Raw genomic sequence first — 24102 nt, 5'->3', positions numbered from 1 at the left:
GGTGGGGGACCACTGAGGTTTACGCCCCAGTTGTTCAGATGCTGAAACCCAAGGCTGCCCATAACCGTAAAGTGAGCCTCTGATAACGGGGGCGGGGGTACATGTGGGTTGTCCAAGTCATGATTACTGAGAGATGAATGTTCACAACTCCTGGGGAGAAATGCCTAGGTGGCCAACAGCTCTGACCTGGGGTTTTGGGGGAGATCATCTTCTCCTTTTGATCTCTATGTCCAGGGCACAAGTTCCTTCCAAAAATTGTCAATTTCAAGGATAAAAAGTGTTTTTATAACAGTTCAGTGTGAAGTTGAGACAGAGAGAAGTGAAAAAGAAGTTTTGCAAAGGAAATTCATCCAGAAGTCATTTCCCATGACTCTCTGACTTGAGGGTACCCATCAGATTCCTCTGATTATTAGAAACAGTTGCTGCTGTTGTGTTGTTACTGTTGTTTCAATCCATACACTGGTTTAACAAATATATTGTGAAAACAGTATTTGATTACCCTTCAAAGAGCTCACCTACCATCTTCTCAACACCATAAACCATGTGTGAAGCAAACTGGCACTAACTTAGTACCATCTTTGCCTTAAAGAGCCATGCTGTCAGTCCCTCTGACTGATAGTAACTTCTAGACTACTCCGCAGTTGAGCCATTAGGTATGTTGAATGCATCATTTTTGGGTGGCGTTTCTAAATTTAAGTTTCCCCTAGGCACGAGAGTGCCAACGTGACACATTATGCGAACAGTGACATTTTCTATCATATCAACATCTGCCATGTTGATGGAAATAACAGAAGTAAAAAATGAAAGTGAATTGTCCTACAAACTTTGAAGTTTAGGTTCATAAGATTGTTCGTTATCGTTGTTTGTTTTTCACTGTTACACTTAATCAGCAGCTTCACTTTTTGAAGAAAACTTCATTCCCTTTCTTAATGAATGCTTCATCAGCTCATAACATCCTCAGCTGTCACTGACTACCTCCTAGTAACATATAATAGGTGCCCACTGATGCCACAGAGCTATACGTTCCTTAAAGTCAGAGACAATCTTCCATGAATAAGAGACAGCTATGCAGGTCTGCCCTCTTTGTGCTAAGTCCTGGAGGCAGTACTCTGCGGTGCAGGGTCAGCAAACGCATGCATGACACATACACTCCCCTATTCTGCACCCAAGGCAGACATCACTAATTGATTGTGGCATCCTTTCCTGCTGAGCCCAGCCCAGGTCTCAGAGTCCTCATCACCAGCCTTCCTGGAAGCCATTATCAATTTATCAGGATTGACAGGCTTGATAAAACCTATTTTCCAGCCTAACTGTAGTGGTTAAAAGCAAGAACTCTGGAATTGGACTGACCTGAATTCAAATCCCAACACTACCTCTTGCTTGCAGAGTGTGACCTGGAGTACAGTTGTCCAAGTGCCCAAAATCTTAGTTTTCTCCACTTTAAAATGACCAGTTCTCTCATCCTTTGGAAACCTAAATTTAGGCATTTCTTTCTCTGAGAAACCTCTGTTTGCATAAGACTGAGTGTAGCTGCCTCACTTAGACCTGTGAAAACACCCTGAACTTGCACTTCAGGATTTATTTTTACTTATTTTTGACTGTTCTAGGTCTTTCCTGCTTCGTGGGCTTTCTCTAGTTTCCGAGCAGGGTCTGCTGTCTAGTTGCAGTGTGCAGGCTTCTTCTCACTGTGGTGGCTTCTCTTGTCGCGGAGCACCGGCTCTAGGCACATGGGCTCAGTAGTCGCGGTTCCTGGGCTCTAGAGCACTGACTCAGTCGTTGTGGCACACGGGCTTAGTTGCTCCACAGTATATGGGGTCTTCCCGACCCAGGGGTCAAACCTGTGTTTCCTGCATTAGCAGGCAGATTCTTTACACTAGACCACCAGGGGAGCCCTGAACATGCCCCGTCGTGTTTGCTGCCCTGGTGTCCTCCAGCCCAACCTGGCCTATACTGCCCTTTAGTGAACTGCGCTAGATCCTCTTCCAGGTTACTGGAACTCTGTCATTCTCTTTCGACTTCCCATAACCAACACAGTAGCCCAGGATGTCTGTCCTGGGATAATCACTTATGACAGTGGTTCTCAAACTTGAGTTTGTAGTGTATCAGAATTCCCTGGAGAGCTTGTTAAAATGCAGACTGAACAGCCCACCCCTAGAATTTCTGATTCAGTAGGTCAAGGGTGGGGCTTGAGAATTTGCATTTCTAACATGTTCCTGAGTAATGCTCATGCTGCTGGCGCTGGACCATTCTTTAAGAACCCCTGCCTCATGGAATAAAGGAGATTTTAAAAAAGGATGAAATACTGTTGTTTAGGGAAGAAACTTAAGTTCTATTTATCAGCTCCCAGATTGGTGATGATCTCCATCTGAACCCTGCAAGCTGTATTCGCAACTGATTCTCATTAAAGTCAAGGAAATTTACACATAAGTATCAGATGTAAGACCTTGCTGAAGGATGAAAAAGCAGGGCTTCTAAATTTTGCTGATGGAGCTCACAATCTTCCCTCTTTCTCAGTTGACAACTAGTGAAACGACTTGATACTTTAATATCTCACAGTTAATGTCATACTTTTGCAGGAAACTTTATATTTTTCAGGAGTATTCTCATCCATATTATCACATTTGGTTTTATAATAACTGTTTACAAGAGGAGAGAGAGGGAATTAACATCTCTTTGAGTGACAAGACAGAATAAGCCAGGATCTAGAGTCCTCGATTCTTTGCCAGGTCTGTTTCCATGACATTGCATAATCTTTGGTGCAAGTGTAAGTTCTGTCTTTGAACTCCCTTCATGTACCAAACCTTAATTTATTTCAGTTTGTTACAGATGCTTGAGCTAGAAGGTATCACAAGGAGATCTACTGATCAGAAGGTTCTAAAGCATTTGGAGATATGAATTCCATTGAGACCTTAGGAAAGCTTTAGACTCTTTTCTAAAACATTACCAATATATAAATATATGACACAGTTTACATATAGTTTCAGATTGTACAAGGACCTTTTAAAGTTGAGGGCCACCGTGTTTCATGACTGTCAGAGGCACTGTTCCTAGAGAATTAAATGTGGTACTGTAATGTCCACCCACAAACCATGGAAGATGAACAGAGGCCAAATAGTCACTGTTTTGGTCAATTGGCTGGTTGTGATTTTTAACAGATGAATAAACTGAGTGGTTATTTTTCAGGTACCACAGTCAAACAAAGGCAGAACTAGAATGAAAACTAGGATTTCAGAAGGTGATGAGGTACTATGGAGGAGGACTGGCTTCAGAGTCAGGGAACATTTCAGTTTCAGCTTATATTGGGTTGGCCAAAAAGGTCACTTGGGTTTTTCCGTAAGCTCCCTGAGTGAACCTTTTGGCCAATCCAATATTATTTACAAGCTGTAAGACCTTACTTACCTTCGTCAAGGTTTCACGTCCCCATTTTACAAATAGGAATCAAAAAATCAAACAATGTTTAAAAACTGTATTCTGATAGGGTGTGTGCATGCTGTCACTTCAGTTGTATCTGACTCTCTACCCCATGATCTGTAGCCCACCAGGCTCCTTTGTCTTTGGGATTCTCCAGGCAAGAATACCGGAGTGGGTTGCTGTGCCCTCCTCCAGGGGATCTTCCTGATCTGGGAATTGAACCTGTGTCTCTTGCATTGCAGGTGGATTCTTTACCACCGAACCGCCGGGGAATCAGCCCCATTCTGATAGGGTGCTTTTAGCATAAGGATTAAATGAAACAAAATGTGTCAAATGCTAACATATGTTGTGGCATTCAGTAAGCATGAATTCCCATCTCCAAGGCTGTTTTCTCAGCTCAAGTTCAAGTGTAACAATTTCATAAACTTTCCTTTCTTTCAGGACAGGTAGATACTACCTCAGGTTGACCAGAGGCTGTATATCCTCAGGTCATCTGGGTCATATAAACCTATGTATGATGTCATTACTTATGACTGTGCTCAGGTGACCTGACATTCTTCTACATCCTTGTACCATTGACCCGTGTAGAATCTCAAGGATGTTTGTCCCCCATCTAACCATGGATGCAAAATGAGAAAAGAAAAAGTCTTAACAAAGGGGAAAAAAGCCTAGACTACTGTAGCGTCTATCTCTTCTAACATTTTTCAGTGCTTATTTCAGGACGTGCAAAATTCATTCTTCCCACTGCAAAGCAACTGCATTATACTTCCTAAACTACAGAGGATAATGATTTTCATGCTAATTTTTAATTCCATGTTTGCATCTAATTCACATTTAAAGTTCAGCAAAATTTATAGGTCACTTCACTGTGTACTTTTTCTTGTGTCTTACACATTGGAAAACAGGATCCTTGTTTTAGCTTGTTATCAAACCCTAGAATGCCAGAAGAGACAGAACCTATAGAGGTTTGATCTAACTCCCTTATATGACAGGCAAGGGGTGAAGGCTGGGGGGCAGGGGAATGTTGTCCTCAAGTCACACAGGTGACAGCTGCAGAATCTACACTTAGTTTATATTTCCTGAATTCAGATTCTTCATTCCACCTTGGTTTTCCTGACCTGCCTCAGATGTTAAGATGCTTGAAAGGCCAAAAAATTTATAATATTTTCCTACGTCTAATTTCCTCCTATTCTCACTTCTTTTTTCCTAAAAGAAATTTGATGGGCATTGGGATAAAAACACACATTCCTTTTTCCATTTTAAATAAGTGGATGGCCCTAGTTTTTCCTTTTGCTTTTATAAGGCTCCCATTATGCTCACTCTGCCTTCGACCTTCCATTACGTATGGGCAGCAGTTCGTTTTACTCTCCAGTACCATGGGCTCTGTCATTGCCTGAACACCTCTCCTGTCTCGCAACAAACACAGAGCCCATCTTCTTGGACATCTTGGAGTTCCTCTGTAGAGAAGCTCTTTCCCCAGGGAAAATGCCCTAATCAGCCTTTAGAAATGACTAGTATCTTTAGACTCCTCAACTCTAAATGACCAGTGTGATAGAATAAAATAACCAAAGTGTTCCAATGACTGGAGTACAAGGCTGAGTTTTGGGGTTCCCAATCTATCCCAAGACATTACTTTCATTTTGTCTAATGACCCGAAGGTACCATGGCCCTAACCCCATGGAATCATGGAGGAAATAAGCAACTGCAATGAGACACTTCCTTTTATTAAACAGTTAAGAGGGAAAACAGTTTAAGCCAAACTCTTTTTCTGACCACAGTCCTTTCAAGCTATTAAGACCTGCCCTTGGCCTGAGTGAGGTCATAGCTGTGTGTTATCTAAGTCTGCACACAGAGACAGCTGCTTGAACTTTATGAGGTTATTATTCTGAAATGCCTCCATAATTAGCATCGTCAGGAAATGGCATCTTCGAGAAAGTAGTAAACCGATCTATCTTGTAAGTAGCTAAATAATTTCACATATTTTGAAAACCTAATAGGTTCTATGAATGTCCCAGCTTTCATAAAAAGAGCCAATTAAAGGATCACTTATACTGGCACACCCACTCTCCCGTAATCCTAGGCATAAGGACCAAGTCCCAATTTTTCACATTTCTGTTTGGGCAGCCTTTGGAAAAGACTAGGTGGTTAGACATAGAGTTGGTATCACTCTTTTAGACGAAAAGATGTCTAATGACACATCACTCTTCTCCAGAAAGAATAAGAGACGGTAGCCCACATTCCCAGGGGATCATTTCTGAGAACAAAATGGCAGTCACGGTGCCTCAGCTGTGTGTTTAGTGGAAAAGACACACGCATTGGGCTCCTATGTTGGGCTCTTCATTTTGACATTCAGCTCTTTAAAACAAGAATGGAGCATGGTTTCACCAGCTCTCTCACTTTCTGAGCATTTGATTCCTCAGTTCAGAGGAGTCACTCTCTCTCAGCATGAGATACCTGTAGCCTTTTTTGCCGACGTCACGAGTCGTCTTTATACCTGAGGGCAGGACATTTCTTCACGTCTCTGTACTTTTCCTCAGAAGGGCACTTCTGCATAAAATGCCTACTCTCCCAATTTTGCCTAATAATAATGCTGGAAGACAAGTAGCAACAGCGGCAGCAGTGACCATGACAAACATTTGAACACTTACAAAGGACAGAGCGCTCAGATGAGTTCCTAATGTACTGCTTCATTTTGACTTCCCAGCAGTAATTTTTGTCATCTCAACAGTATAGATGTAAAAATTGGGGCTCATAGAGGATAAATTTCCTAGGTTAACATAGTCCAAACATCCAGACAGGAATCTTAATAACCACTTTACCCCCAACTCTACTTTAAATCATTTTTTTTCTAAATGACATTTATATTCTTAAAACAGTACTTCTCTCCATATGAACTTCAACCTGGGGGTGGGGCAAGAGGAACAGAGCGTTGCTGCAGGAACTGAAGCCCTAAGCTTTACCCAGTGGTATCTAGGGATGCCTTACAAAGTCCACTGGATCCAGGGATCTTCCCTCAGGGAAACTGAGAAATGTCCCATGCCTAATTCTATCAGGAGGCAGATCCAGGAATACATAAGTTTCTTTCTTATTTCTTCCCCTTCTTTCCCTTCCCTAATTTCCTTTCCTTTCTTTCTTCTTCCCTCCCTTCATTGACTGCTTGCTTCCTTCCATCCATCCATCCATCCATCCATACTTCCTTCCTTCCTTCATTTTTTTGCTTTGGGATCTCTGTAAAATGTAATAGCAAATGAAGATATGTTTTGTCAGGTTCTAAAAAAGTTCCAAGGAATATTGTTTGTCCTACCATAGGGTTTCCACTGAGGTCAAACCCATGAACTGTGTCCTCAGTAGAAAGGAAGAACTCTTCAGGAAGCTTAACAGTCTCCTCAGCTACTGAAGGGCCACCTCTTTTGTTGATTGCTGTCAAATACCTAACATCAGTGTCTCTGTTCTCTTTTTTCAGACTGTTTTATAGTATCAAGTACAAATTCCACATAAGTCTTTTCAGTCATTCCGTAGTTTTCTTTTCTGGGTGTGTTCCTTTGTTTCAGGCACTTGACACCATCATCTGTGAATTCTTTAATAACATCTTTTGTGGCCATGAACATCTCTTTAGTAGCAAGCTGATGAATACTTTGAAACTTTTGGAGACTTTCTTCCAAAGTTCTTTTGTTTCCCTTGTTAATCATAGTCACCTAGTCATGGATTTTAAGACCTGGTTTATTGTGTACTAATCTCGTCATGGCATTAGAACTAATGGATCCACTCAAATGAAAATGAAGTTCCATTTTAGGTAATTCCAAGGGAAAGATTGTCTTCCAGGGCTGTTGTTTGTCTTCCGCCTCCATCATGACTTAGCAGGATGGTCTTTCTCACAACACTGTTATTCTTGGTATAAACAGTATGATGTATTGGTTTGGCCAAAATGTTCATCCTGGTTTTTTTTTTATAAGATGTTATGGAAAAATCTGAGCAAACTTTTTGGACAATCCAGTATTTCAGTTCAATAAGTTTTGTGGTCTTGAATTTCCTTCAGATTGCTTTACTTCCATTCATTTTGATAAGATGAAGTGTATCAGACCACCTGACCTGCTTGCTGAGAAATCTGTATGCAGGTCAGGAAGCAACAGTTAGAACTGGACATGGAACAACAGACTGGTTCCAAATTGGGAAAGGACTATGTCAAGGCTGTATATTGTCACCCTGCTTATTTAACTTATATGCAGAGTACATCATGAGAAACGCTGGGCTGGAGGAAGCACAAGCTGGAATCAAGATTGCTGGGAGAAATATCAATAACCTCAGATATGCAGATGACACCACCCTTATGGCAGAAAGTGAAGAGCCTCTTGATGAAAGTGAAAGAGGAGAGTGAAAAAGTTGACTTAAAAGTCAACATTCAGAAAACTAAGATCATGGCATCTGGTCCCATCACTTCATGGCAAATAGATGGGGAAACAATGGAAACAGTGAGAGACTTTATTTTTTTGGGCCCCAAAATCATTGCAGATGTCAGTGACTGCAGCTATGAAATTAAAAGACACTTGTTCCTTGAAAGAAAAGCTATGACAACATGTGCAACCTAGACAGCATACTAAAAAGCAGAGACATTACTTTGCCAACAAAGGTCCATCTAGTCAGAGCTATTGTTTTTCCAGTAGTCATGTATGGATGTGAGAGATGGACTATAAAGAAAACTGAACACTGAAGAATTGATGCTTTTGAACTGTGGTGCTGGAGAAGATTCTTGAGATTCCCTTGGACTGCAAGGAGATCCAACCAGTCCATCCTAAGGGAAATCAGTCCTGAATATTCATTGGAAGGACTGATGTTGAAGCTGAAACTCCAAGACTTTGGCCACCTGATGCAAAGAACTAACTCATTGGAAAAGACCCTGATGATAGGAAAGATTGAAGGCAGGAGGAGAAGGGGATGACAGAGGATGAGATGGCTGGATTATCGATATCACCAACTCAATGAACATGAGTCTGAGTAAACTCTGGGAGTTGGTGATGGACAGGGAGGTCTGGTGGGCTGCAGTCCATGGGGTTGCAAGGAGTTGGACATGACTGAGTGACTGAACTAAACTGAAGTGTACATGCAGCTCTGGGCTCAGCTTCATCACCATGATAGACTTCCACTCTTGATTCTCTCCTGATCTTGACCTTGTGGCCCCGAGCATAGGGCAGGGGCAGTACTGAGCACCAGTGACAGCAGCGCCCTAGCATGAGTTCCCAGGTCACGAACAGGTACATGAAGAATGTCTTCTCCATGTTGACATTGCCAGGACCACATTGCACACCACTCATCTGCTGAGGCCACTAGGTCCACACATGTGCAGTGCAGCACCGCGTGAGCTTCTTACCCAACTTCTCAGCAGCTCTTTGCTTGGAGTTTTAATTAGCACCCTAAAATGTATTCCTTCCTTTGAATTCTGTGATATTTTGGTTGGATCCATATGTGGCACTTTCTACCCAAAATTCATTTATTCCATAAGTATTTAGGAAATGATTCACTATAGGTCAGGCACTGTACTAGCCCTGAAAGGATAAAACACTTTCCTGGAAGAACTCAAAGAACAGTGGGTGGGGAACACATGAGATTAGAATGTGGGATGAGAAGTATTAAAATGAGGGGTCATGAAGGAGGGCAGAGCTAACCTGATCTTACAGTGTTTGTGAAGGCTACCAGGAAGGGGAGTCACCGAATCTGTCCTGCACAACAAATAGGGTTGTGGCAGGTGAAGAATGGGAGTATCTCAGATCCAGGGTAGCAGCATATGTAGACCTGGAGAGGCTGAGTGGTGTTTCTTGTGGTGCTGTCTCTGTCTCTGCCCCCACCTTCAATGCTGCAAACACTGGTACTCCCAACATGCCTCTCACCCATAGGTGGTGACCTGAAAATAATGGGATAAATGCATTTGGCATAGTTGATACCAGAGTCAAATGGAGCTGAGTTCAAATCCTGGCACCACAAGTTCCTTGCTTTGTGATTGTGATCAAGGAATTGGCATCTCTAAACCTCAGTGTCTACATCTACAAATGGAGTCTGGTACTAATGCCATTATCCTAAGGGTGTTAGAAGTATGAATATGACATAATATATAAAGCATATAGACAAAGCACACCCCCAAGATGGTGACTTTTACTAATAGTGGTGGTTGTTATGAGGTCCACCTAGATTAGGACATCTTCATGGAAAGGAATCTGAGTTATTTTTCTTTGTGAGCCTTACTGTGCCTTGACTGCATAAACTTAATAACAGGTGCTCAGCAAGGACACGCTGATAGATTTGTGGATGTGCCTTTTCCATTAACTCATTAAATAAATATTACTGAGCACTTACTATGTGCCAGGCGATGCTCCACACGCTGTGGCTGCAGCAGCGAACAAGGCACTCAGCTGGAGCTTTCATCTTAAATAGAATTCTGACCAGCACTCGCATAAAATTGATGGTTGCTTATACTTCATAAACACGTTTGAAAAATCTCATGTAAAATATGAGAATTGTTGGTGATAATAACTATAAATCCACTTCGTGTTTCTAGAGAACGTAATTCCTTATCCTAAGTCCTCTTCAATAGTTCAGTGTTTCTCTACCTGCCACTAGGTCCTGCTTGAATCTAAAAGGATGATTTCCATTTCACTCCACAATCTACAACACAAGGTCCCTCCCATAGTCATTACCGGCAACAGACCAATTTGTTAATTTCTTCTTTCTCTTTTTATTGCACTCTGCTAGTTCTTGAGAAGCCCTCTGTTTGCATAGAAAGAGGAGTGGATTATCCATCAAGCAATTTAAGTTTTAACCTCAGTTTTGCTGCTAATCAATTTGGATAAATTTTTCATTTACTCTTTCAATGAATATTAATGGAACACTTCATAAAGACACAGCATGGCCTGGATAAGTGTTCAGGCTTTGGAGTCAGAATTGCCAGGATTAGAAACTAGCTCTGTTACTTTCTAGCTGTGTAATAATGGGTGGGTGACTTTATCACTCAGTCTTGTTACCTGCAAAATGGGGATAATAATCATACTCTCCTCATAGGATAGTTGTAAGTATTAACTGAGTTAATACATATAAAAGTCTTAGACCAATGTTTCTGAAACTTGCAAGGTCCCAGTAAATGTTAGACACTATTATGTTCATGTTTTTAATAAAGCAGTAAAGTGACTGATCTGAGACATATTTGATCACATTTAGATGTTACACCGTGTATACATTCAACAAAAGAAACAGAATGAATAGGTTTTAATTAGGATAACAAAATAAACCATATATTCTTTTGCTGTCTAGCAACACATAGATAATCACAAGTAAATATTTTAATAAGCAATAGTTATTCATTTGATAGGAATATGAATAGCTCAGCCATGATCCTTACTGTAAAAATTCACTGGATTTTCTTAATGTTTTTTTTTTTTTTATTTTGGTAAAAGTCATAGAATATAAAACATACAATTTTAACAATATTTAACTGTATATCTCAGTGGCACTAAATACATTCACGTTGCTGTGCAACTCTCACCATCATTCACCTCCCAAATTTTTCACCTTCCTACACTGAAACTCTGTCCCCATTAGACACCAAGTCCTCATTGCTCCCCTCACCCCTGACCCCTGACATCTGCCAGTAAGTATACTTTCTGACTCTATGAATAATTTGACTGTTCTAGGCACCTTCTAAAAGTGGAATCAAGCAGTATTTGTCTGCACCTACTGTATGTTGGAATGCACTTTTAAGTGCATTTAATTATTGAATGCACTTTTAAGTTTCTTGTTACTATCTGTTGTTACTATCAAGTGCTAGGCACTGTATATAGCACTGAAGAAGCAGAGTGAGGAAGGGACAAGCATGGTGTTTAGCCCCAGAGATCTTGCTTTCTAATAGGTGAGGAGACATTAAACAACTAAATATGTAGTTATAAATTTGATGAGTGCCAGGAAGGAAATGAACAGGGAACAGTGTGTGGTCTGAGTACCATTTGAGTTGAGAGTTAAGGAATAAATAGAATGTGGAGTGGTGAAGAAGAGGTGTGTGCCCAGGTGTGAAAGACTGTCCAGGAAGAAAGAAAAGTATGTGAAAAGGCCCTGAGGCAGGAACTGAAGGATCTGTGTGGTTACTGTGTGGAGACTGAGGTAGAGAAGTGGCTGATGCAATATGGAGGGCCCGAGCCATGCAGTGCTGGGTGATGCCTGTGGAGCTTGAAAATTTTCCTAAAGGCAAAGAAAAACCACTGATGGCACATGGATTCCCTTCCAGCACACAGATTTCTCAAAACTAAAGTGAGAGGATTGTATAAGAAAGCTTCTCAAGCCTCTTTGACATAGAAGAATATGAGATTTTATAATTACTACTAAAAAAAGAGGCAGTTTCTGGGAAAAGTAGAAAGTAAAGAAGTGGGGAGGGAGGGGAGGGAAGAAGAAGATGGGGAGATAAGAAAAGAGCAAGTGACTAAAACTTCAGTGGAGACATGAAGTCTAGAAATGAACTGTTGAATATTCACCGCAGATACAGACTCAGTACCTATTACATCTATGCGTGTGTAGGTGTGTTTGACTTATGCATGTATTTGTATAAGTTCACTGATTTGGCAGGAAACCAAACCAAGGGAGTCTTTCTGTGGAAGACAAGTAAGACTAATGAGCTGGAAATGCTGGGGAGGGGGAAAATGCTGTGTCAATCTTTTTGGTTAAATGCAAGATTGCTGGATCTACAGAAGCATCTGAAACAGCTCCGGGTGTTCAGGAATTGAAATGCTGGCCGCCGCATGGTTCAGCAGCTCCTTTCAGGAGCTGCTCAGTGGAAATCAAACAGAATTGCATTAGGAGAGGAGTGGGTGAGAGAAGGGACTCTCTGGAACTGAAAATTTTATTGGGAAAGAGGAAAAGAAAAAGGAGTTTAGTCCAAAAGAAGGACTGGCTCTAAGAATTTGTAATTTGTTCCAGCCTTCAGGAGCCCAGAGGAGCTTGAACACTTTTGCCTTGATATTCAGACCTGCTGGTAAAAAGAGGCATGAAAAGCAGGGAAAATAAATAAGTGTTCTCTGAGCCCAAATTTTTCATTCCCAGCTGAGTAGGGGCAATATTTAAGGAGTTTTGGAGGGGAAACATGCCAGTTCAACTCTGCAAATGCTTTATAATGCTATTAATAATACCACCTCTGACTCTCAGCACTTGCCGTTAACTTGGGCTTGTATGGTTGGGTGTCTCATGCTTCTTGTAGCAAATGCTAGGAAGAATACTGATTTGAAGTACCTCAGCACAATGGGAAGTCAAAGGAGCCCCATCTGGTTGATGAAAAATTCTTTTCCTGTAGGGAACTATCCACTAGGAATACGTCTTATTCTCTTAACTGCTTCCTGGTTTGCCAGTGGTTCAGTTAGCATATGCCTGATTTAATAACAGCAGCTGTCACTTAATGGACATTTACAATATGTTTTAGGTAACGAAAGCGCATTATCTCACTGAATCTTCATAATGTGTTATAAGACAGATTCTTGCATTCCCATTTTATACATGAGGAAACAGAGGCTCAGAGAGGTTAAGGAATGTTGCTAGGATTGATATGCAGATCTGATTCTAAGCCATGTTCCTTCTGAGCCCATATTTTCATAAATGTAAAGTGGAGGTGGTTAATAACAAGGTCTTTACATTCTCATGGTCCCAAAGCTCCCTGAGCAAGACTGCAGATTCAGCAAGTTCATTGGTACTTCTGTTACATATGCTTTTCTCACCATGGAACCATCTCTCCCCATCCATTCTCAGTGTGCCAATGCAGTCAGACAGTTTTTCCTATCAGACCTTGTTGTGGGATCCTTCATCTCCACTAAGGGGACAGTAGATAATAGAAATCGACAGATAGCAGTAATTCTTTACTTTCCTGCAGCTGGCATTCAGGGGCTTACACTCTCCCATTTCAGATCATCCCAAGGTCATTTAGAGGCAGATAAGGTGTGCATTCTCCCAGGTTGCAAATGAGAAACGAGGACTCCTATGGGGAAAGTGAGTCAGCCAAGGCCACACAATGAGTTAAAAGCAGCATCATGACGACAGGCTCCCATCTGCGAAGTCCTGGTCTGTCACCTTTTCCAGCAAGGCACGCGGCTGCAGTGAGCTGCAGACTCAGGGGCCAGGCAGGAAGCATAAAGGAACAAATGGGCAGGTGAGAGAACATTTTTCATCCTGCCAGTGGTCACTCAGCTTTAGGCAGAATTTTTCAAATGAGAAACAGGTCCAGATCTTTCCATTAAAAAAAAAAATTCTCCATAGATTATTTATTTTTCTTTCTTTCTTTCTTTCAGCCACAGCATGACATGTAGGATCTTAGTTCCCCAACCAGGGATCAAGCCCAGGTCCCCTGCAGTGGGAGCATGGAGTTTTAACCATGGGACTGTCAGGGAAGTTCCTCATTTTTTTAAAGAAAAGCTTTAAAGAGAATCTGGATTTTAATGTTCACTGCCATGGTTTTGTACAAGCTGCCTCAAAATTGATTTTAAATCTTTGTGAGAGCTGACTATCACACATCCATAAGCTAGAGTAACCAATAGGCAGTTTTCCACGTCTGCCTCGCACTGAAGACATGAGAGTTTCAATATGGATGCAGAGATATCTGGCTAACAGCCCTTTCCGCCATGGGAATCCCCATTCCACGGGAGATCCAAATCTCAATCAACAAACCCTGAGAACAGTGAAGATTTTGGTCAAGCAGAAACATTCCCAGGAAGGAGAAGATTATACCTGCAGTGTGACAGTCAACTTGTTCAGTTGCCAAGTTGTCTGATACTTTGTGACTTAATAGACTACAGCACACCAATAGACTATGGCACACCAGGCCTCCTGTCCCTCACCATCTCCTCAAACTCATGTCCATTGAGTCATGTCCATGTCCAATGGATGCCATCCAACCATCTCATCCCCTGTCACCCTCTTCTTCTCTTCCTGCAATCATTCCCAGCATCAGGGTCTTTTCCAATGAATCAGCTCTTCACGTCAGGTGGCCAAAGTATTGGAATTTAAGCTTCAGCATCAGTCCTACCAATGAGTATTCAGGGTTGATTTCCTTTGGGACTGACTGGTTTGATCTCCTTTCAGTCCAAGGGACTCTCAAGAGTCTTCTCTAGCACCACAGTTTGAAAACATCAATTCTTTGGCACTCTGCCTTCTTTATGGTCCAGCTCACATCTGTACATGACTACTGGAAAGACCATAGTCTTGTCTATATAGACCTTTGTTGGGAAAGGGATGTCTTTGCTTTTTAATACACTGTCTAGGTTTGTCATAACTTTCTTTCCAAGAAGCAAGCATCTTCTAACTTCATGGCTGCAGTTAACATCGGCAGTGATTTTTAGAGCCCAAGAAGAGGAAATCTGTCACTTCTTTCACTTTTCCCCGTCTGTTTGCCATGAGTGATGGGACTGGGTGCCATGATCTTAGTTTTTTTTTTAATATTGTTTGAAGCCTGGCTTTTTCACTCTCTTCTTTCACCCTTATTGAGAGGCTCTTTAGTTCCTCTTTGCTTTCTGCCATTAGACTGGTATCATCTGCATATCTGAGGCTATTGATATTTCTCCTGGTAGTCAACTAGCTTGGGAGAAAAAAAGAAAAAGTGTAGCATTTGCCAACTTTCATAATGTAAATATTCCCACCATAGCCAATAGCTACTATTAGTTGGGCAACCAGTTTGCAAAATTCATGAACATTTAATAGTTGGCTCCAGATATTTAATAATTGGTATACCAGAGTCCAGTGGTTCACCAGTGAGGTTTTTTTAAAAAATTAATTTATTTTAATTGGAGGCTAATTACTTTACAATATTTTAGTGGTTTTTGCCATACATTGACATGAATCAGCCATGGATGTACATGTGTTCCCCATCCTGAAGCCCCCCTCCCCACCCCATCCCTCAGGGTTGTCCCAGTACACCAGCTTTGAGTGCGCTGCTCCATGCACTGAACGTGGACTGGTGATCTATTTCACATATGGTAATATACATGTTTAAGTGCTATTCTCTCAAATCATCCCAGCCCCATTTTCTCCCAGAGTCCAAAAGTCTGTTCTTTAGATCTGTGTCTTTTTTGCTGCCTTGCATAGAGGGTCATCGTTACCATCAGTCTAAATTTCATATATATGCATTAATATACTGTATTAGTGTTTTTCTTTCTGACTTATTTCACTCTGTATAATAGGCTCGTTTCACCCACCTCATTAGAACTGATTCAAATGCGTTCTTTTTAATAGCTGAGTAATATTCTGTTGTGTATATGTACCACAGCTTTCTTATCCATTCGTCTGCTGATGACCATCTAGATTGCTTCCATGTCCTAGCTATTGTAAACAGTGCTGTGATGAACATTAGGGTACATGTGTCTCTTTCAATTCTGGTTTTCTTGGTGTGTATGCCCAGCAGTGGGATTGCTGAGCCATATGGCAGCTCTATTTCCAGTTTTCTAAGGAATCTCCACACTGTTCTCCATAGTGGCTGTGCTAGTTTGCATACCTACCAACAGTGTAAGAGGGTTCCCTTTTCTCCGCACCCTCTCCAGAATTTATTGTTTGTAGATTTTTTGATGGCAGTCATTCTAACTGGCATGAGATGGTACCTCATTGTGGTTTTGATTTGCATTTCTCTGATAATGAGTGATGTTAAGCATCTTTTCATGTGTTTGTTAGCCACCTGTATGTCTTCTTTGGAGAAATGTCTCTTTAGTTCTTTGGCCCATTTTTTGATTGGGTCGTTTATTTTTCTGGTATTGAGTTGCATGAGCTGCTTGTATATTTTTGAGATTAATTCTTTGTCAGTCGCTTCATTTGCTATTATTTTCTCCCACTTTGAAGGCTGTTTTTTCACCTTGCTAATAGTTTCCTTTGATGTGCAGAAGCTTTTAAGCTTAATTAGGTCCCATTCGTTTATTTTTGCTTTTATTTCCAATATTCTGGGAGGTGGGTCATAGAGGATCCTGCTGTGATGTATGTTGGAGAGTGTTTTGCCTATGTTCTCCTCTAGGAGTTTTATAGTTTCTGGTCTTACGTTGAGATCTTTAATCCATTTTGAGTTCATTTTTGTGTATGGTGTTAGAAAGTGTTCTAGTTTCATTTTTTCACAAGTGGTTGACTAGTTTTCCCAGCACCACTTGTTAAAGAGATTGTCCTTTCTCCATTGTATATCCTTGCTTCCTTTGTCAAAGATAAGGTGTCCATAGATGCGTGGATTTATCTGTGGGCTTTCTATTTTGTTCCATTGATCTGTATTTCTGTTTTTGTGCCAGTGCCATACTGTCTTGATGACTGTAGCTTTGTAGTATAGTCTGAAGTCAGGCAGGTTGATTCCTCCAGGTCCATTCTTCTTTCTCAAGATTGCTTTGGCTATTTGAGTTTTTTTTGTATTTCCATACAAATTATGAAAATATTTGTTCTCGTTCTGTGAAAAATACTATTGATAGCTTGGTAGCGATTGCATTGAATCTACAGATTGCTTTGGGTAGTATACTTATTTTCACTATATTGATTCTTCCATGAACATGGTATATTTCTCCATCTATTTGTGTCATCTCTGATTTCTTTCATCAATGTTTTATAGTTTTCTATATATAGGTCTTTTGTTTCTTTAGGTAGATTTATTCCTAAGTATTTTATTCTTTGCATTGCAATGGTGAATGGAATTGTTTCCTTAATTTCTCTTTCTGTTTTCTCACTGTTAGTGTATAGGGATGCAAGGGATTTCTGTGTGTTAATTTTATATCCTGCAACTTTTCTATATTCATTGATTATCTCTAGTAATTTTCTGGGGGTGTCTTTAGGGTTTTCTATGTAGAGGATCAGTGAGAGTTTTACTTGTTCTTTTCCAATCTGGATTCCTTTTATTTCTTTTTCTTCTCTGATTGCTGTGGCTAAAAATTCCAAAACTGTGTTGAATAGTAGTGGTGAGAGCAGGCACCCTTGTCTTGTTCCTGACTTTAGGGGAAATGCTTTCAGTTTTTCACCATTGAGGATGTTTGCTGTGGGTTTATCATATATGGCTTTTATTATGTTGAGGTATGTTTCCTTCTATGCCTGCTTTCTGGAGGGTTTTTTTTTTTTATCATAAATGGATGTTGAATTTTGTCAAAGCTTTCTCTGCATCTATTGAGATAATCATATGGTTTTTATCTTTCAATTTGTTAACGTGGTGTATCACATTGACTGATTTGTGAATATTGAAGAATCCTTGCATCCTTGGGATAAAGCCCACTTGGTCATGATGTATGATCTTTTTAATATGTTGTTGGATTCTGTTTGGTAGAATTTTGTTGAGGATTTTTGCATTTATGTTCATCAGTAAAATTCAGCTTCCTATGCCCATTCCAGATCTACTAAATCAGACTCTCTACGTTTGGATCCTAGGAAGTAGTGTTTTCAAAGAGCCTTCTGAAAAGAGCAGCAAGATGTGGGAATCCCCAGTGCAGTCCCTACATTCAGCTAGTAAAGAAACCATTCTAACATTCAGCCTGTTTATAATGGGTAAATAAAAGATTATAGAACAGAGGTAAGAAGTCCATGGCTCTGAGAGCCACAAGATAAGCATGTTAGATATTGTTAAGTAATAATTATAATAATAATAAAACAAATTTAATTGCAAATAGCATTTTTTTTAGATCAGTCACTATTCTAGGTACTTTACCTGCATTACTTTTTTTTAATCCTCTCTCTGTGAGCTAAGTATCACTAGTATTTCTATTTTATGTATGGGAAAATGACAATACAGAGAAATTAAATAACATGCCTGAGATCACATTGCTGGTATACTGCATAGCTGGGATTGGAATCCAGGCAGCCTGGTTCTGGAAACTGAACACTCAACCACAATTAGGGAAAGTACCTTCTTCCTGAAAGTATAGATTATTTTGCATAGAACAGCCGTACTCAGAAATTTTTCATTGAATTAGACTAAGCAAAGGACAGGAGTTCATTTTTTTAGAAAAGGTCACACCCTTCTGTATTTCCCAGGGTATCTGAAAATCTTTGTAGGCTTTTATTCCATTTTATTGACCCTTTGGCAAAGTCTATTGTGAATCCACTAGTCAGTCCTTGAACAGATTTCCTGATTACTGACAGGAAGAGTTGAGTCTTCTATCTGTGTGTGTGTGAGTGGTTTTGTTTTCACTCAACGTGGCATCCTAGTGGCATTAATACTCCTTCTACTGACTCTGGAAGTGGACTCCACACCCTGTGGGAGCTAAACACCATCTGTTTCCAAGTCATCCTGCCTTCAGCCTTCCATTCAGCACTGTCCTGGTCTCACACCATGACTTAGGCTAGAAACCAGCAGATGTTCAGCTGCTCAGAAGAGACTGTCAGTCCGTCCTCACAGGGCAAGCCTGGGACCATTAAACATTACAGATCTTCCAGGCACATGGAGAGGAGAATGATAGCAACCCTATAAAACCTTTAGGAGCTCTTTCCCAGCAAAATAATAAACAACCTAACCTTCATTTACCAAGTACCTAAATCCTAATTTAGAAGAAATAGACTCAGAAGTTTAAATTTGACTTAGAAGACCAAATAGTGCTTTATCAGAATGTTTATCTTTTGCTTTGTTTTAGAAAGGATTTAAGGCCAAAGTCTCAGTCCCTGAGACACACAGTGGCTGAGTTGATGTAAATGAGAAGTGACCAGCTGGAAACTGATGATCTGGGAGAATCATCTAGAGGGGGAAACCACTGCCTGCAGTCAGTCTCTTGTGGACATGTCTGTGAATTTTTTTAAGGGAAGGCATAGGACTTTTACTTATCTTAATGAGAAACTATATAACTTGGACCAGTGGGGACAAAAAGAAAAACTGGACAAAATACTTAAAAATCTGCTCAAAGATCTAAAGGGCTAACAAAAGAGTGAAGAATCGCAGAGCAAGGAGCTGAGGCTAGAGCAAAGTCAGTGGGTAACACTTGTGTTTGGAGATATTTTTGCCCTGGAGACATTTACCAATTCCAGAAGAAACAAATAAACTAAAAGAAGGCAGGAATAAGAATGTGGGGATTGGAGTTCAGAAACAAAAATTGGTGGCAGTGGAATGAGGCTGTTAAAGAATGTTCATTTTGGGTAGGGACTCAGAATAGCTGCCCAGCAGAAATGAGAATGAATCTGGAAATAGGTGCTTGTAGAGACAGCAATTTAGTTTTAAATCATCTCAATCTCTGAAACGGGACTGAAATGCTAATGGATTGATATTAACAAGGCAAACCTATATCTACTAGGGAAAAAGCTAACATAACCCTAGGCATCAAATTATTTCTCTGACAAATTCTGCAGTACAATGTCCAGAACATGATAAAAAAATAACCAGTTACACCAGAAGCTAAAACAACGTTAAGTATAAAGGAACAGAAAAGATAGGGCCACATCCATAGGCGCTCAAGATATTAGATTGATCAGGCATGTATTTTATAGTCAACTATGCTTACTACCTTCCAGAGAATAAAATACAAGATAGATAATTCAGCAGACTACTGAAAACCATGCAAAATAATAAAGAGGAAATTTCAAATTTGAAAAATAAAAGATTGACGTCAAGAATTTTATACACTTAATGGTAGATTAGGTGCTTCTTAAAAGAGAATCAGTAAACTTCAAGATAGATCAAAATAAAATAACAAGATTAAAGCACAGAAAGCAAAAAGAATGGAAAATTATTGTGATTGCTGTTTACTCAGTCCATATTTGTTTGTATCTACCCATATTTTTATAATTCTAGTTCCTTTTGATTCCTGAGTTTCCATCTCAAATACTTCTGCTACTTCCTGAGTAATGTCCTTGAGTTATTTCCATTAAAGTATGTCTATTATTGAGACTTTTTTTTTTATTTGTATGAAGATGTCCTCATTTTACACTTTCTCTTGAAAATACATCTTTGTTGAATATAAAATTTACATTGGCGGTTATTTTCTTTCAGCACTTTAAAAATATAATTCGGTTATTTCTTGTGAAGAGTCAGTTGTCCGTCTTAATGCTGATCGTTTTGTAGTAATTTGTCTCTCACCCTTTCTTCACTCTGAATGCTTTTAAGAACTTGTTTGTGGTTTTCAGCAATGTTAGTAGGTTGTGTCTAGGTGTGATTTCTTTCATTTAACTTGCTTTGGGTATATTGGACTTCTTGAATTTGTATTATAATATCTTTTATCAGGTTTAGAACGCTCTTAGCAATTGATTCTTCACACATTATTTCTGAATCCTCTTACTTTCTCTGTATGACATCCCATTTACCATGTATGTTAGGGTTTTCCATTGTACCCACCATATTTCCCACATATTTTATTTTGTTGAGTTTAAAAATACAAAAATTACACAACAATCATGTTATGTATATTGGCTAGAAAAAAATAAAGCTGCAGTGTTCTAAGATCTTTGCACTGTCTGGGAGGATGGAATAAGTAGAGATACACAATAACATTTAGTTAGTCAAGAATAAATGTTGTGGCACTTCCCTGGTGGTTCAGTGGTTAAGAATCTGCCTTGCAATGCAGGGGATGCAGGTTCAATCCCTGGTCAAGGAACTAAGATCCCACATGCCATGGAGCAACTAAGCATATGTGCTGCAATAAGGCCTGATGCAGCCAAGTAAATAAATAAATATATAAATATTTTTAAAGATGGAATAAATATTTTGATCTCTAGTGTAACTGCAAAAAGAATAGGTAAGGGTTGTCAACTTTCCAAATTAATAAGATGAGTAAAAAGTGGAAAGATAAAAAAAAAATTAGTAAATCTGAAAAGTCAACAAATGAATGATGTAATTAAGCCTATCTCTAGAGGGAAATGTGGCTTTACAAATTCACACATTAGAGAAGAAGAAAACTGTTACCAAAAAAATCAATGAACTGTGCATCCATTTCAAGGACATAAGAGAGAAGACTAGAAATTAGTTACATAAGAAGCATACAATAGAAAAGACCAATGAAATCCAAAGCAACCCCTCAGGAATCTTAGAGAAAGTGCAAGAGCCACCAAGCACAAAAACAACCAATGTCAGGAGTATAAAAAGTAACATCACTTACAAATTATATGGACATGAAGAAGACAATTAGAGGATATTATAAACAAGATATTTGAAAATATAGATGAAATGGGAAAATTTCATCTACATAATATACATTATCAAAACTGCCACATGAATAGCAAAATTGACTAGTGCTATAACTCTTCAAGTCATTTAATGCTTTGCACAAAGAAAACCCCGGACCCAAATATCTCTCTTCTGAGTTCTAAAAAAATAGTTAAGAAATAAATAACCACCATTTTATAGGGTTCTTCCAGAGAATAGAAAGAGGGAGCACTCCTTTCTTCTTCTGAGGTCAAGACAGCTCTGAACAGAGACAATAATAGAAGAGAAAATTACAGACACTGTATTTCATAATCAAAATGAAAATCCTACACAAAATATTAACACTAGTAAACAGGACATAGGAATTAATATCATGACCAAGTTGACAAGAAAAAAATAATACTGTCATTATTCATAGGTGACAAGATTATAGGAAAGCCCCAAAATGCTATTGAAAAATATCAGAATTACTAAGTGAATATGGCAAGGTCACTGGACATAAAATCAATATAAGAGTAATTATTTCTATTTTGATCTATCAGCAACAAAAATTATAACATATTATTTTTAAAGATACTCTTTATAATAATATCAAAAAACATCAAATACCTAGAACAAAGATCTAACAACCAATGTGCAAAATCTCTATACTGAAAACTACATAGCAACACTAAAAGAAGTATAGGAAAACCAGAGTTGGACACAACTTAACAACTAAGCAACAACAAATAAGTAGACCAATATGTTATACGTTTGGATTGAGAGACAGTATTTAGAGATGTCAGTTCTCCCAAGTGGACATATAAGTAAAAGGCCATCTCATTTCTTGTAGTTTTTTTTTTCTTCACAATTTGACATGTTGATTCTAAAATTTATATGTAAAATGTAAATGTCTAACAGGTTCAAAATTGTTTTGAACGTATATAAAAACTTGGATTAAATTTAAGACCTAATGGTATGCAAATAGACCAATGGAATAGAAAAGGAAGACCATAAACACAGTTACATGTGTATTTGGTCATTTGATTTATGATCAAGATGCCACTGAAGTTCAGTGGAGAAAGGATGAGCTTTTCAATAAAGATGCTATCAGTTGGATATCAGTATGGAAAAAAAAAATTGATTCTAAACCCCTGTATCAAAAATAAAATAAAAAAATACCCACCTGGGGAGGAGCTAAGATGGTGGAGGAGTAGGATGGGGAGAACACTTTCTCCCCCACAAATTCATCAAAAGAACATTTAAATGCCGAGTAAATTCCACAAAACAACTTCTGAATGCTGGCAGAGGACATCAGGCACCCAGAAAAGCAACCCAAGTCTTCAAAAGGAGGTAGGAAAAAAATATAAAAGACAAAAAAAGAGACAAAAGAGGGAGGTATGGAGTTCCATCCTGGGAAGGGAGTCTTAAAAAGAGAGAAGTTTCCAAACACCAGGAAACCTTCTCACTGATGAATCTGTGCCGAGCCTTGGAAGCACAGAGGGCAACATAACAGGGAGGAAAAATAAATAAACAATTAACACCAGCACACTGGGAGCCCTACGGTAACTCACCCAGCGGAGGAGCAGCGCAGATGCCTGCATCCGCCATTAGCAAGCGGGGGCTGGGCAGGGAGGTGCGGCGCAGGCTGCATCGCAAGGATCTGGCCTGAATACCCCGAGTGCTATCTGAGCGAAATAATTTGGGCTAGCAAACCAGACTGTGGGATATCTACCATGCAAAAAGCCAGCCCTAACCTAAGACACCGCAAGGCCCGCGCACAGAACAAAGGACTGAACAGAGATAGCCAGGGGCAGACCATCCCCCTCCGGTGACAGGCAGCCAGGGCTGGAAGGGGACAATCGCAGCCCCAGAGAGACATTATCTATAAAACTGTAAGCAGGCTTCTTTGCTAACTAAAACTTCTTGGGGATCTGGACGGTCAACATCTGCCTAAGAAGGTGTGCCGGTTGCATACCTAGATAACCGAGCGGCGGGGAGGCGATAAGTCGCAGCAATCGCGCGCGCCAAACACCTCATCACCTGAGCTACTCGGATCTGGGAAGGGCACAAAACGCAGGCCCAACCGAGAGTCTGTGCCTCTGAGGACTACCCGAGTGCCTGAACCTGAGCAGCTTGGACCTGGGAAGTGCAGGCAGCCCAGGGCCGGCCTTGGATGGTTCCCAGGGGAGCAACCTAGAGCCTGAGCAGCGTGGGCAGGGAGGCTACATGCGCTGTGAACGGGGGGCAGACCCAGTGTGGCTGAGGCACTGCGAGCACACGACAGTGTTATTTGTTTGCAGCATCCCTCCCTCGCTCCCCACAGCACGACTGAACAAGTGAGCCTTAAAAAAAAAAAAAAAAAAAGTGTCCTCCACCGTCCCCTTTGTGTCAGGGCAGAAACCAGACACTGAAGAGACCAGCAAACAGAAGAAGCTATAACAGAGGGAACCGCCTTGGAAGCTACAGGCAATAGATTAAAACCCTGTGGTTACTACCAACTACATAGGAAGGGGCCTATAGATCTTGAGAAATATAAGTCGGACCAAGGAACTAGCCAAAAACGAACTGAACCCACAATACTCACAACAAAACCAGAGTAAGTCTTAGATATATTTTTACTATTTTTACAATCA

The 24102-nt window shown here is 40.0% G+C and overlaps 1 protein-coding gene and 1 pseudogene across 4 annotated transcripts in view; both read right to left on the bottom strand.

Annotated features, from left to right (window-relative positions):
- GRIA1 (glutamate ionotropic receptor AMPA type subunit 1) overlaps window positions 1–24102 on the bottom strand; it is a 365851-nt gene that overhangs the window by 176178 nt on the left and 165571 nt on the right. The gene's annotated exons all lie outside the window — the stretch shown is intronic.
- Window positions 6361–7262, bottom strand: LOC129636209 (adenosine deaminase-like protein; annotated as a pseudogene).

This window comes from Bubalus kerabau, chromosome 1, assembly GCF_029407905.1.
Source record: "Bubalus kerabau isolate K-KA32 ecotype Philippines breed swamp buffalo chromosome 1, PCC_UOA_SB_1v2, whole genome shotgun sequence".
Lineage (NCBI taxonomy): Eukaryota > Metazoa > Chordata > Mammalia > Artiodactyla > Bovidae > Bubalus > Bubalus kerabau.
Note: the sequence above shows the minus strand (reverse complement) of the source record. Positions and strands in the feature narration are given on the sequence as shown.